The sequence below is a fragment of the Peromyscus maniculatus genome, chromosome 1 (genome assembly GCF_049852395.1).
Source record: "Peromyscus maniculatus bairdii isolate BWxNUB_F1_BW_parent chromosome 1, HU_Pman_BW_mat_3.1, whole genome shotgun sequence".
NCBI lineage: Eukaryota > Metazoa > Chordata > Mammalia > Rodentia > Cricetidae > Peromyscus > Peromyscus maniculatus.
The window spans coordinates 14,468,532-14,482,714 of NC_134852.1; the positions used below are offsets into that span (position 1 = coordinate 14,468,532).

General features: G+C 44.0%; 2 long non-coding RNA genes across 7 annotated transcripts; one reads left to right on the forward strand and one right to left on the reverse strand.

Moving 5' to 3' along the window:
* The first annotated feature begins 956 nt into the window (after nt 1-956).
* Nucleotides 957-12,617, forward strand: LOC121820846 (uncharacterized). Of its 5 annotated transcripts, XR_013050760.1 has the most exons (6): nt 957-1,896; nt 2,978-5,272; nt 6,841-6,964; nt 7,340-7,436; nt 10,443-10,579; nt 11,790-12,617. It is a non-coding gene; the product is annotated as an uncharacterized LOC121820846 (long non-coding RNA). The 5 variants fall into 5 exon arrangements; XR_013050757.1 differs by having other exon boundaries at nt 10,443-12,617; XR_013050762.1 differs by having other exon boundaries at nt 10,446-12,617.
* LOC121827124 (uncharacterized) lies at nt 10,847-13,678 on the reverse strand. Of its 2 annotated transcripts, none has more exons than XR_013050766.1 (4): nt 13,391-13,678; nt 12,285-12,417; nt 11,555-12,006; nt 10,847-10,974 (listed from the first exon to the last, which is right to left on the reverse strand). It is a non-coding gene; the product is annotated as an uncharacterized LOC121827124 (long non-coding RNA). The 2 variants fall into 2 exon arrangements; XR_006069214.2 differs by having other exon boundaries at nt 12,844-13,678.
* Between the last annotated feature and the right edge of the window lie 505 nt (nt 13,679-14,183).

Genomic DNA, 14,183 nt, shown 5'->3' on the forward strand with positions numbered 1-14,183 from the left:
CCAAGCACTGGGATCAAGGGCACCACCTCACTTGGCTTTTTGTTTATTTGTGTGCATGTGTGTGTGTGTGTGTGTGTGTGTGTGTGTGTGCGTGCGTGTGTGCGCGCGCGCCACATGTGTTTGGGTACCTACAGAGGCCAGAAGAGAGCACTGGATCCTCAAGTGAGCAACTCGAAACAGGAATTTAAATTTTCAAATATGCTAATCCAATCCAAAGATACAGGAATTTGATACACGCTGAGGAACAACAGGAGGAAAACATTGAAAGTCTCATTTTATTTTACTTTATATTGTTACTTGAAGAACAGAATGCTTTGTACCCGTAGTGAAGACACTGCAGTTCCTAACATACAAGTCTCAAATCTCAGTCGAGGGGTTCAGACAGCCTTTGTTGGCACTGCATGGAGTGACAACATCCACAGAGGAATGTGCACCGCGTTCAGAACTGAGGCTGCAGTGGGACCATGCAATTCAACATGGGAGATTGCCACCAAAAGACCGAGGGTCATTGCATGATGGATCCCTCATTTGGGGCTGGCTGTGCGTTCAGGAGCTTCTTACTGTTTGCAGCCTTTCACAGCGTTTATATCCAGTGTAAGGATCTGGGATCAAGAGTTCACTGAGGCTTGTGGTGTGGCCTGCTGGGAACAGCCCTGGCTGTGTCTGTGCCTCTAGGGGCCAGAGAAATCGGCTGTCATCGTTGCACACTGAAGGCATGCCACAGATGTTCAAGATGGCCTGTGTTTGCATGAAGGTAGTCCCTTTGGCCGTTTTGGCTGGCAGCCCTAATGTTTAAAGTAGCCAGGCAGCAAGAGAGTCCAGTAGCTACCAATTAGATGCTCACATTGCCTCATCCAGCATCTTTGCCTCTTAAGAAAAAGAACACCAGGAGTGTTTTTTTTTTTTTTTTTTTTTTTTTTTAAAGAATTTAAACAGTTTTGCAATGATAGTAGTACTGACTTTTTTTTTTTTTTCCTTTTGAGACAGGGTCTCTCTACATTGCCCAGGCTTTCCTGGATCTCACTCTGTAGACCAGACTGGCCTCCAACTCACAGAGATCCGCCTGGTTCTGCCTTCCAAGTGCCGGTATTAAAGGCTATGCCACCATGCTCAGCTAGTGACTTTTAAATTTTAATTATGCTCAACACCTGGTTGGGGCGTAAGGGATGTAGGTTTGTCCCAATTATTTGTTCCACAAATCCTATGTGTCAAACACTTTTTTGTCACTGAAAATTAAGTCCTGAACAGGGTGAAGATGGAATATTCAGCCTTATAGGGAAAGGTAAACCCGGGGATGAGGGTGGATTATGTCAGGGAGCAATAACTAAAGCCTGAAATAGGTTACAGAGACTCAGAAATCACAAGCACACAATTACAAAAGCACATATTTTTCTCCTCTCTTTTGGTGTGTGTCCCTGATGCCTTCTAAATCGCACCCATTGCCCACAGTTGTCTTCTACTGCAGAAGCCACAGCGGCCTTCTTGGGTTTTAAAGCTTGGCCTCTCATCTCAGGCATGTCTACTCATCTTCCCAAAGTGATAGTCATGCCTGAGTGGTCGCTGTGTAGTCCACCTGTACTTCTGGACCCAGATACGAGGCTGAGAAGCTTCTAATGACTGTATTCTGAATCGGGGGACACCAACTGGGGGACAGAGAGCGGTGACCAACTGCCCTCTGCACAGGCTCCTTGTCAGCCTCCTGGGAGAGCTCGTCCGACGCTCGCTGGGCGAGGACTACATATCCCAGTTGCCATTGCGGAGTACCGCACGACCACCTCCGGTAGAGACCGGAAGTCAGTGACGCTTCAACTCTATCAGAGTCTCAGGTGGAATTCGTGGTGGGTGTGGGGTGGCAGTGAGATGTGATCTGAGAAGGCTGCCGAGAGTGGGGTTCAGGTCGGTGCGAGGGTGGTCTGGCATCCGTGGGTCTGATGGGCGTGTTGTGTGCGAGTGTGGGAATGCGGGACTGATCGGGAGGAGACCCGGGAAGTGTGAAACAGGATGCCAGGTGGGCGGGGCGTGTGCGGAACCTTGTCTCCCCGCTTGCTTTCACGTCCCAGCGGCAAGTGTGTGCTGGAATCAAAGGAACGCTTCTAAGTGGGGAGGGGACACATTCTCACCATCAAGTACGAGGTCTCAGGTGGCAAACTCAGGAATCCAGAGACAGTGTCCGGGCCCCTGAAGTATAGAAATGCTTGGCTTCTCTGAAGGAGACCGAGCTCAGGACACTCTTAGAAGCAGACGCTACTGAGATAAGAATGAGAGATGGTTTGGGTGTGGCTAAAAAAAAAAGTGGAAGTTGAGATTTGAGGAAGATGCTGTTTGAAGTTCCAAGTGCTAGAGGAGGGTGTCAGTGCTCTCCGGGGCTGGTGAACTCCAGTCTAAAGATTCCGAAGGCCACTTTGGTTTATAGTGTGGAGCTGAGTTCAGGAAGGGACCTTGACTTGCCCAGAGTCACTTAACCAGACTCTGCCATCTAGGTCTTTGTGTTACCCAGAATTCAGCAGAAAGAATACCAGCTACCAGAACATTTCTTCTGAGTGCTCTACTGCTGTTCAAAGACATCAGCATTTCGTTTTTCACCCGCCAGGTCCTGGTACTGTCACGGCTGGGTTGGAGGGAAGGTCACAGCTTTACTTAGAAATGCCAAGGGATTCCAACTTTTATTCTCTGCAAGAGTATGTTCACCTTTCCCAAACTTCTCTTGCTTCCTTGCTGTCTCTGTCCACCCTGGGATGGGACAAGAATTGCTGTTCACAGTACTCTCAACCACTTAAAGCGTTTTATTCACCCCAGTAAACTCAGTTGCTTAGGCGTCAGTTGCTTGTTTCCCTGGATACAGTTATAATAGCTAAATGTTTATTGAGTGCTCGTTATGTGACAGACACAGTCTGGGTCTCATGGCATTCTAAGACCTTTCAGGAGTATTAAGACCACCTCACAAGACTGTAGGGAACACCCAGTCTCCTTTTTACAGTTGTGTTCAACTTGGTGTTGATAGACCCCAGACCCAGGGTACTATCTTCTCGAGTGGGCGCCCCAAGAACCCAGACTCCAGTCCAGTTGATGCAAACAGCAAGAGGTTTATTGATGCAGCTGTGAGGGCAAGAGTGGCATCCTACTGCAGCCACATAGGTACTTTTAAAGGAAAAACCCACAAAAGCCACAAGATTACAATTTCTATACAATTTGGTTTCGATTGATTTATGTCTAGAGGCTAATTTCACAAGATCATGGCCTGATCACAGGGTGGGTACAGTCATGTCCGCATGCACATTCTTCTGGAAACCTCTAGGCGGGTATCAGGTCGGGAGTGGAGTTTACACAAAGGTTACAGTGGTCCTTCCTGGAATACTTGCACTTATCCCAGTCACAGTTGAGCGAATCTCTTAATAGAAATCTCTTTACATTGTTACATTGTGGCAGGGGTCATTGAGTAATGATTGAGTCAGCTTGCCCTTGGAACTAGATTTTTAATTTAGTTCCTCATTTTCCTGGGGCTGGGGGGGAAGGGGTGTAAGCCTGAAGGGTTAGGGTCTTCCAGTGTGATCCCTGCCACATCGGAATTCAGTAAGTGTTCATTTTTATCATAATCTTTAGAGAAGGCCATGGAATTTGTATTAAAGAAGTCAGAGTCAGGGGCCAAAGAAATGTATCAGCTCGTGCAGAAGACCCAGGTCCAATTTCCAGCACCCACATGGTGGCTCACAGCCATCTGTAACTTCAGTTCCAAGAGATCCAATGCCTTCTTCAGACATCCTTGGGCTCCTGCATACATGTGGTGTACATACACATACAGTAAAATAAATAATTAAAAAAAAAAGTTCAGAATTCAGCTACTTTCTCCCTTCATAATCAAAGGATCAAGTCATGGCAGGGACTTTATCAAAACTCATTTGTCATAAAGCAAATGGACATTTGGGTCTCATGACAGGTCTCTGAAATCCACAAGGGCTGTGTGTTGTATTGAAGTTATAGCCTTTGGGGAACATGGCTTCTACAGGAATCCACCTCATCAAATCTTGACTAATTTCACAGGGAGGTATATTTTATGGTGTCTACTTGAATAAAAAGTACTGGGGCCAGGCATACTAGCTTGGTGACTATTTCTCATTATTTACAGGCTAGTTTGTGGAAAAGCCTTCCTAGAGATTGATATGCAAAATGGTGATATTACTCCCTCCTTTCTTTGAAAGATAATGGAGATTAAAAGAGTATTAAAAGGACTAGATGGTTCAGAGCACTGGCTGCTCTTCCAGAGGACCCAGTTTCAATTCCTGACAACCACACGTCAGCTCACAACCACTTATAGCTCCAGTTTCAGGGAGATCTTATGCCTTCTTCTGTCTCCACAGGCACCATGCGTGCACATGGTACACATACATGCATGTAACCACTCATACACATAAAATAAAAATAAATCTTAAAAGCAAAAAGATAATTCAACCTTTCTGATGCCACAGAGCTGGCATTTAGACTTATTGCAAATTAGGTGAAACATCTACTTTTCCACACTAATAATTACTATTTTTGCAATGACTATAATGACTACTATTTTTAGTAAACTAGAAATTAGAAAGAAGCAAAGAAGATACAGTAATTAATTTCTGCTACTGAAGATAAGTTACTAAAAGTTTTCTTCATGGGCTGGAGAGATGGCTCAGTGGTTAAGAGCACTGGATGCTCTTCCAGAAGACCTAACTTCTGTTATCAACTCCCATATGATGGCTTACAACAGTCTGTAACTCCAGTCCCAGGGAATCCAATGCTCTCTCCAGCCTCCATGGACCAGGCATCCATGTGGTATACAGACATGCAAGCAAAGCACCAATACATATAAGATTTTTTTTTAATTAGAAAAAGAATACTAAATATGCAACATACCCTATATATCTCTGCTAATGAATGGGTTTGGCTGGGGGGAAACAGTGAAAGATTGGTTGGTTGTGTTCAACCTGAAAATCCAGAATGGAAGGGAATTCTCAGCTATGTTTTATGTTTTCACTGAATAACCTGGTCAGTTGGTCTCAGTCTGTTGGTATGTTTGTCTATTTCTCTGTCTGTCTCTGACTCTCTGTCTGTGTTTATCTGTCTTTCCGCCTCTCTCTGGTTGTTGGTGTGTTTCTGAGTTGTATTTTTGCAACTTGATCTCTACAACTTATTTCTCATCCATCGGTTGTATGCTTCCAATGTGAAGTCCTTCCACAAATGAAGAACCAGGAAGAAGTGAAAGACATAGGAAGAAATCAAGTCGCTTAAAGCCGTGTCCCTGGTGAGTGAGTTAGTATTCCCTCTTCTCTTACTAAAATAAAGTTTTGTGCTTAAGGATTTGGCAGTGTTTGTTTCCCTTTGAAAGTTACTTAAGACTAGAAGCTTGGGACTTCCCTGTTTCTGATCAATGATGGAGCCCTGGGGATGGACTCAATAACCCATTGCATTGCCCTCTCAGAGGTGTTTATCTTTCATCTGAGAAAGGACTGGATCTAAACCTATTCCTTGTGTTCAGTCCTTTTATGGGCCTCAAAAGGTAGAAGAATCATCTCTGGGGGAACTTTAAGAACCAGTATGTGTCTAGGCCCTGAGAGAGTTGGTAGTCTATTGGAAATATGAAAAGGCACAAAACACTTACATAGCAAGGTGCTTCAGGAAGAGAGAACACTTACTGTGGAGCAGTGGGGAAGGACCTCTGACTGACCCTGTGATTCATGGCTGAATTAGAAAATAGTGTCCCTTCCTCTATACGGGCGGAAGTCAAGACAGCCCATATAATCTGGCAAGAAGTCTGTATTAGTTATTTCTCTTGCTATGATAAAATACCAAAAAGCAACTTATGGAAGAAAGAGTTTATTTTGGTTTATGGTTCCAGAGGATTGGAGTCCACCCTGGTGGGAGGGGCGTGGAAGCAAGTGGAAAGAGCAGGGCACTGAGGTATCACATTTCAACCACACATAGGGAGCACACAGAGTGAACTGGAAATGGGACAAGGCTGCAGACCTTCAAAGCCTGCCGCCTCCCTGAGTGATGTACCTCCTTCAGAAAGCTCTACTTCCTAAAGTGTCCATAACCTCCCCAAACAGCTCTGTCACCTGAGGAATCAAAGGTTCAATACCTGAGCCTATGGGGGACATTTTTTTCCATCAACCCACCAGAAAGTCCATTTTATTTCATCTTCTTGCCTCCTTGGTAAAGGATCTTTGTGAAGGATATCGTAGCCCAGTTAGACTCACTGCTGAGGGGGGGGGGGGAGTGTAGAAAGGACTTGGGATTCCTGAGTTGTATCTGGAATGGAGTATTTTTTCCATTTTAAAAAGTATGTACACCAGGCGGTGGTGGTGCACGCCTTTAATCCCAGCACTCAGGAGGCAGAGCCAGGCAGATCTCTGTGAGTTGGAGGCCAGCCTGGGCTACCAAGTGAGTTCCAGGAAAGGCGCAAAGCTACACACAGAAACCCTGTCTCGGTGGAAAAAAACAAGTATGTACAACATAACCAGTCAACAGTCTAGTGAGTATCTTACCCAGGTCACTCAGACCTTTTGTGCAATTGCTTGCACACATTCTTTTTATTTATGTGTTTGTTCATTTATTTTTGATTTTTCAAGACAGAGTTTCACTGTGTAACCCTGGCAGTCCTGGAACTCACTCTGTAGACCAGGCTGGCCTCAAACTCACAGAGATCCTCCTGCCTCTGCCTCCCAAGTGCTGGGATTAGAGGTGTGTGCCACCACCGCCCAGCTACTTGCACACATTCTTATATCCTGTAATGAGAACAATATAATCCATGTGCCCTAGAGCCACATGAGCCTATAAACCTGAGCTAAGATTTTGTTTGTGTCATTTTAGGGCTTAGTGATTTTCACAAGTGTGGCCATAAACTCCCAAGATGAGTGAGGATGGCCGAATCTTGCCCAGAGGAGTTTGTACAGGAAGGTGATACTGGACAACTACAGGAACCTGGTTGCAGTGGGTAAGGGCAGCATTGGTGCTCACTGTGACTCGGTATCTTCTCATGCCTTTATTGTTTTCTGACACTGTCCCTCTTCAAGACCATTAGGCCAGTGGTTCTCAACCTTCGGGTCATGTGACCTCACTGAGGGGTCCAATGAGCCTTTCATAGGGGTTGCCTGAGACCATCGGAAATCTTATTTACATTAAGATCCTAGCAGTGCAAAATTACAGTTCTGAAGTAGCCACGGAGATGATTTTACGATTGGGGGTCCCCACAGCATGAGGAACTTGTATTAAAGGGTCACAGCCTTAGGAAGGTTGAGAACCGCTGCTCTAGATCAACTGTAGCTCCTGCTTACAAACTTCACTGTCAACGTTCATGTTTTATGTACAGGTCTCTGCATTTTTAAACCAGATGTCATCCTGTTACTGTATCGAGAGGGAGCCGTGGACATAAAAGGAGAGGCATCCATCCAGAGGTCCGGGCCCAGGTGAGTGCACGATTATTAGATTACACTCAAGAGTTTCTTCTCTTTGGTGTTTGTGGGAGAATTCCTCTCAGACTCTCTCCTGGATTGATGTTGGCTGTCATAGTAGTTTCTTCTCCACTGTTAAAACCTACCACGTTTACCTTTCTATACATACCAAAGTCTGTCCCTTCACTTCTGTCCCACTGATGCTTACAGAGTTCTGGTCAGCTGGTTTGGAGCTGTGCAAGGAAGCCAGCTGAGCCTGAGCCAGAGAGCGAGGCAGGAGGCAGGACTCTCCCATAGGTTCTACTGCAGTTTCTGCTTAGGGTCCTGTCCTGATTTCCCTCAATGACAGACTGTGACCTGGATGTGTAACTGAAATAAATCCTTTTCTCTCCTAAGTTGCTTTTGGTTGGAGTGTTTTATCACAACAATAGAAAAGCAGGATAAGTAAGCATCTAATCCGAGCCAAAATAAGTTATAAATAGTCATTGGTGTTTCTAGAGATCAAAGGCATAGTCAATGAATTGGAAAACTACATCTAATGCAATTAAATATGCACGTCTTTAAGAAAACATAGAAACTGAGGACAAATAAGAGAAAATATATAAAACCACAAAAGGACTTAAAAGAATCTTATGAAGATCTGACATGTGGGTTTAACTATACAAAGACTTGAATTTGATCCCTCATGATTTGCCCAATCCAGATAAATAAAGTAGACTGATATGAATCTGTTTTCCTCAACTCTCTGTCACAAATCTGAAAATCTAGATGAATGCATGGTATTCTAGGAGAATGCAGAGGTATAGATGAGCATGACTGACAATATAAGAGATAGGCCAGAAAGCAATACAGGAAGTTCTTTATGAACTGATACCCCCAAAAGAGAATAAACCACAATGTAGTTTCACAAATCAATCCATAAAACCTTTAAGGAAAAATATCCTCCACATTATTATTTACCCTGAAATTTGGGGTAAGTAGAAAGAAAGCTGTGGTTTTTTACACTGAAATTTGGGGTAAATAGAAAGAAAGCTGTGGCTGGAGAGATAGCTTAGTGGTTAAGAGCACTTGCTGCTCTTGCAGAGGACCCGAGTCTGGTTCTCAGCACCCATTTGGTGGCTCATAACCATCCCTAACTCCAGTTCTGATGTACTCTTCTGGCCTCTTCAGGTACCAGGCACACATGTGGTACATATACTTACAGACAGAGAAAACACTCATACACATAAAACTTTAAAGTATTCTTAAGTAAAATGAAAAGGAGAGTTTACAAAATGATGTTGGTGAATATAGAATGTTATTTGATAACAGAGGTTACTAAAACCACCAAAAATGTAAGTTGAAGATAAATTCTACCTACAAATATTGATACAAAGAAAAGTCTGTATATAATATTGACCATATGGCCAATGATGGCTTATTCCAGGTACACATGGATGGTTGTGGCATCTGATTTTATTTAAGAAATAGTAAAAACCGGACTGGAGAGATGCCTCAGAGGTTAAGAACACTGACTGTTCTTCCAGAGGTCCTGAGTTCAATTCCCAGCAACCACATGGTGGCTCTCAAACACCTATAATGAGATCCTGGAGTGCAGGCATACATGCATGCAGAACATTGTATACATAATAAATAAACCTTTAAAAAAAAAAAGAAATAGTAAAAACCACAGACCTCTTCTGGACTTCAATAACCACTTGGTTTTAAGATTTCCTTCCTAGCATTTATTAAAGGAAATCTCTCAATATGTTTTAGACTTGGAGTACATGTGGGTGACTGAAGAATTGTGTCCAAATAGTGATATTAATTAATTAATTAATTAAAAAACAGGGTTTCTCTGTGTAACAGTCCTGGCTGTCTTGGAACTCACTGTGTAGATCAGGCTGGTCTCAAACTCACAAAAATCTGCCTTCCTCTGCCTCCCAAGTGCTGGAATTAAGGTGTACGCCTCCACTGCCAGGGACATTTATGAAGAGAAATTTTCCTAGGCAATAATTATGGAAATACAAAGTATGCCCTGGAATGTTCCACGTTAAGTGAAAACTAGAGATGTGTGGTGATTCCCTGCAGGCTTCACAGCAGGCAGGAAAACATCCACAAAGAGACAAGAATGACCGATTTTATTGTTACTGGTGCTGGACCAGGACTTCTAGAGTGTGGCCCAGATCATTTCACTTCAGTTGTATTTAACCACAGCACAATTCTTGCAAAAAATTATTGAGATAACAACTCAGCCCCAACTACACAACACTTTAAGACATGTTTACATTGAAATTCCTTTCAAACTACATCTGGCTTCTTTCACAAGAATGGGTCCTGTTGACTCAGAGATAGTGCCCAAGATTTAGGGTCTAGGGAGTTTGACTAAGGTCAACAACATAAAACCTGTGGGTGTCAGGATTGGCCTGGCCCTAAGATAACACAGATGTCACTTAGGCTGCTGTAAAGCACAAGTGACATCATGTGGAAGAGTGGGCTTATGGTCTAAAACAATGCTCAAGAGTTAGAGAAAAGGGTCTTGGATAAGTAAAACATAAATTCTGGTGGATAAGGGCAGGGCCTGTCTCATGAGAGAGCAAAGGATCACCAGGCTGTAAAACGGCATCATTCCTAGCATCCTAGGAAGAGCAGCTTCGCACCTCATTCCTTTGAAGAGGTAAGCTGTGTGTTTAACTTTCCTGGCTTCTCCAGTGCTTTCCTGTGTGCACAAGGCTTTCTTCTCTACAGAGATGTAAGGACTTGTTTGAAATTGAGTCAGTCAGAAAACACATTTTAGGCATGAGACCTAAAATAGATACCTTTATTGTGGAAAAGAGACCAAGTCTGGGACAAATTTCCATATGGATTCATTATCTTATCTAATACAGACCCCCCCCCCCCATGGAAGCGAGAATATATACTTTTGGTACAGAAAAGAAAATAATTCGTTATGAAAAATACATATAAGACCCTGGATAAAAACAGATAAAGATGTAATGACTGTGCGAAAACATTTAACAAAATATCACCTTTACTCTTCAGCAGAGAATCGATCCTGGGGAGAAACCCTATGAATGTATTGAACGTGGGAGAGCTTCAGCCAGAGCACCCATCTCGCTCAGCATCAGAGAATACACCCAGGAGGAAAACCCTTTGCATGTGCTGGCTGTGGGAAGGCGGTCAGTCAGAGTGCTCATCTTAACAGCAGGGGGTTCCTACTGGGGAGAAGCCTTATCCGTGTAAGCAGTGTAGTAAAGCCCTCGGCCAGCTGGCACACCTTCCTCAGCATCACAGGGAGAGAAACCCTAGGAGCGGAAGCGTGGAAAAACCTGCAGGCAGAGTGTGCATCTTGCTCATCATCAGGGTCCTCGTCGGGGAGAGTCATCCCCAGGCGCTTCTTTCTCACTCCCAGGCCACCAAGCCCTGTCCTTTCAGTCTTCTGATGCCTTTTTCCAGTCCACAGTATATCGTCATAGTGCAGGACACAACTGTGCCTTCTGTGTCTCTGTGACAGTATGAAACTGTTGTCCATCTTGTGCCTCTCAGTGCTTTTCAGCACTGTGACCAGTTTCATCTTTTAAAAATAAAAACATACGATCATGTTTCTTTTCCATTTAAAATACCTTCTTTGAACAATAGACACATTTTAGAGGGTTACTACACAGCCCTGGTATATAGCTAGTGCTAATGAATGTTAGCTACGGAAGTGAAAGTTTCCCTGGCTTCCTGTGGTGGCACATGCCTTTAATCCCATCATTCTAGAGGCAGAAAGTCGGAGGCAGACCGATCTCTGAGAGTTCAAGGACAACCTGGTCTAAATAGTGGGTTCCAGGGCTGCAGAGTGAAACCCTGCCTTGAAAAACAGTTCCTTATATGGTGCTGTAATAAAAAAGACAGTATGCTGGGTGGTGGTGGTGGTGGTGGTGGTGGTGTACCAAGAGAGGTGGAATAGTTTTTTTTTTTTAACTTGATATAATCTTAAGTCACCTGGGAAGAGAGTCTCAGTAAGGTGCTGTCATAAACAGGCTAATCCAATATATGATTGCATTAATTGATGTGGAATACCTAGCCCACTGTGGGTAGCAACATTTTCTGAGCTTGAGTCCTAGACTGCCTAAGTTTGGAGGAAATGAGCTGGGTAGTAGGGATGCTACCATCATTCCCGTCTGCTCTTGACTATCAATGTGATGTGTTTTAAGTTCCTGTCACTTTGAAATTCTTGCTGTTATTCTGTGGTTCCTGGTGGTGTGATCCAGAGAATCTGTGGCCTAGAGTTGATATCCTGAGTAATATTTGAATAAGCATCCCTAGCAATGTTATTATTTTGAGAATTGCTGCAATTGTTAAAAGCTTGTCGGAGGAAGACATACATCTTTATTCCTTCTACAGAACACAGTGCTACCAAGGTCAGCTGTATGGAGGTACAGGGTACAGGAGGACTTATAAACTCCTCATAATCAGAGCTCTGGTTGCCATGCAGAAGATGTTAGGACAAGCCATGCACATTGGAAATTTGGTTGGAGAAGAAATGAGAGGGAGAAGATTCTAAGCCCGAGGAGTAGCTCTGAGCAAGTTCTGTTTGGCCCTTCGATCCTTCCAATTCCTCCTGGAAGTGAGAAAATATTGACACTCAACAGTTTGATGGGTTAGTCAGCAAAAGAAAATGCTTCAAGGGATGGTATGATGGCTCAGCAGATAAAGACACTTGCTGCCAATCCTGATGACTTGAGTTCAATCCCTGGGACGCACATAGTGGAAGAAGAGAGCCAACCCTCTCAAGCTGTCCTCTGACCTCCGCAATATAAGTTAAAGGCATTTAAAAGTGTTAATGCTGCACCACAAGTGGGTTCTGCTCTCTGGGGCATTTTAGGACAGGTTCCTTACATCTTTGCTGCTGGACCACTCCTCAGGGACATTCCTGGTGACCAAATCCTTGTTTATTCAGGCATGTAGTCATCCACTCATCAGTTTTCAGCTTGTGGGTGGATTTCATTCCAGTGACTTGTCCTTAAAAAGCCTGCACAATTTAAAACCAACGTAATTCAAGACTAATTCTGACAGAAAATAGTATGCCTGTTCTTCATCAAAAGCAGTACAAAAGATAACAAAGGAACTTAAAAAAATAGTATGGGTTACATTTTAAAGTATAGCTGCCTGAAGCATTTTTAAATTGCCAACTTTTATCATTAAAAAATACCACTCAAATGTTCATAGTAATATGTAGTCATGATGTACCTCTATAAATTAACCATTGCATCTCTGTCTCTTTTTTGAACATGTAGGTAGGTGTGTGTTGTGTGTATGCATGTTTGACTGTGCATGGGTGCGTATATGTGTAAAGGTGCACGTGTGTGGAGGACCAAAGTTGATGTCACATGTCTCCCTGAAGTACTCCCCACCTTTGTATTTCAAGGCAAGACCTCTTGCTGAACCCAGAGCTCACCATTTTGCAGAGTCTGGCTAGTCTGCTTGCTTTGGGGAAATTCCTCTCTCTGCTTCCCACAGCACTGGGAATTCAGGCAGGCTTCCATGCTCACTTGGCATTCACATGGGTGCGGGAAATCTGAATAACAGTCCTCACACTTGCATGGTGAGCGCTTTACTTATTGAGCCATTTCCATAGCTACCAGAAACCACACCTTTCTTGTGACCCTCCCACCCAACAACGTAAAACAAAACAAAACAAAAATCCCTAAGAACTCATGGGGGCACTTTCCACCCCATTACACTTAAGATAATCAACAGCCTCAACCTGGTTCAGGTCTTTCCTTCTGTTTCTTTTTCTGCATGCCCTCTAAGGATGTTTTGGAAAAGCTGTTAATAAATCTTATGGAGGGTGTAGCAAGGCCCTACTGTCCTGAGAACTAAAGGTGCCTCTTTAAAGTGATTCTGCAATTTTTGTCTTAATTAGCTCTTGTCCCATGCTCTCCACAGTCCCCAGTGAGCTGTTTCCAAGCAACAGCAAGGGTTTTTACTATACAGGTAGTTACTTAAGGTTTCTGTATGGGAGGATAAGGAAACCTCTCTGTTACACTGTATAAAATCAGCACCACAGTCAGGTCTTGCAGTTGAGGTTAGGAGCAATTCCCGGCGCCATGAGTCAGCACCGCGGACAGCGCAGGCAGCCAACGTTTCGGTTCCTCGCGCGCTGCTCTGTGGTTCAGAACCACGGACAGCGAAATCCCCACCAGCCCCTTGATCTCGCGCTGTGTCGGGTGGTTCAGCACCCCGGACAGCGCCCTGTAAACGACGAGGGCGCTTGGTTTCAGAACCGCGGACAGTTCCCCCAAAGGGTTTTTAATTCTGACAAATACCTTGTAACTGTTCAAGCATTACAGGGCAGCGGTTGCTACAATGTTTGTGTGGGAGGCTGGCTCTTCTCTCCCATCTCCCAAACGTGTTAGAACCAGGGACAGTTCTAACACCTGCAAATGGTTCAGCAGACAGTGCGTATTCCATTGGGTTAGCACTGCAGGCTGGTCCAAGGGGACTTTCAGCATCAGAGGTCATTTTGTAGCATTTTTAGAGCACTGTCCTGAACTTTCTCTCCCAACCTCCCAGTCGTAGAGTTTCTGGTTGGAGATATTTGTATCCTTGAAGGACATGCTGGACCATACCCACAGAAGTGCAGGTATCCAACAATTTTGCCACAAATGAATCTCTGGGTTTTCCCTGCAAACAAAATAAAAACCCTGATATCACTCAATGCACTACCCGGCACTCAGTTTCTCAGGCTCATAGCCCCAACCTTCCTAGATTCATCCCTGTTTTTATACCTCAAAA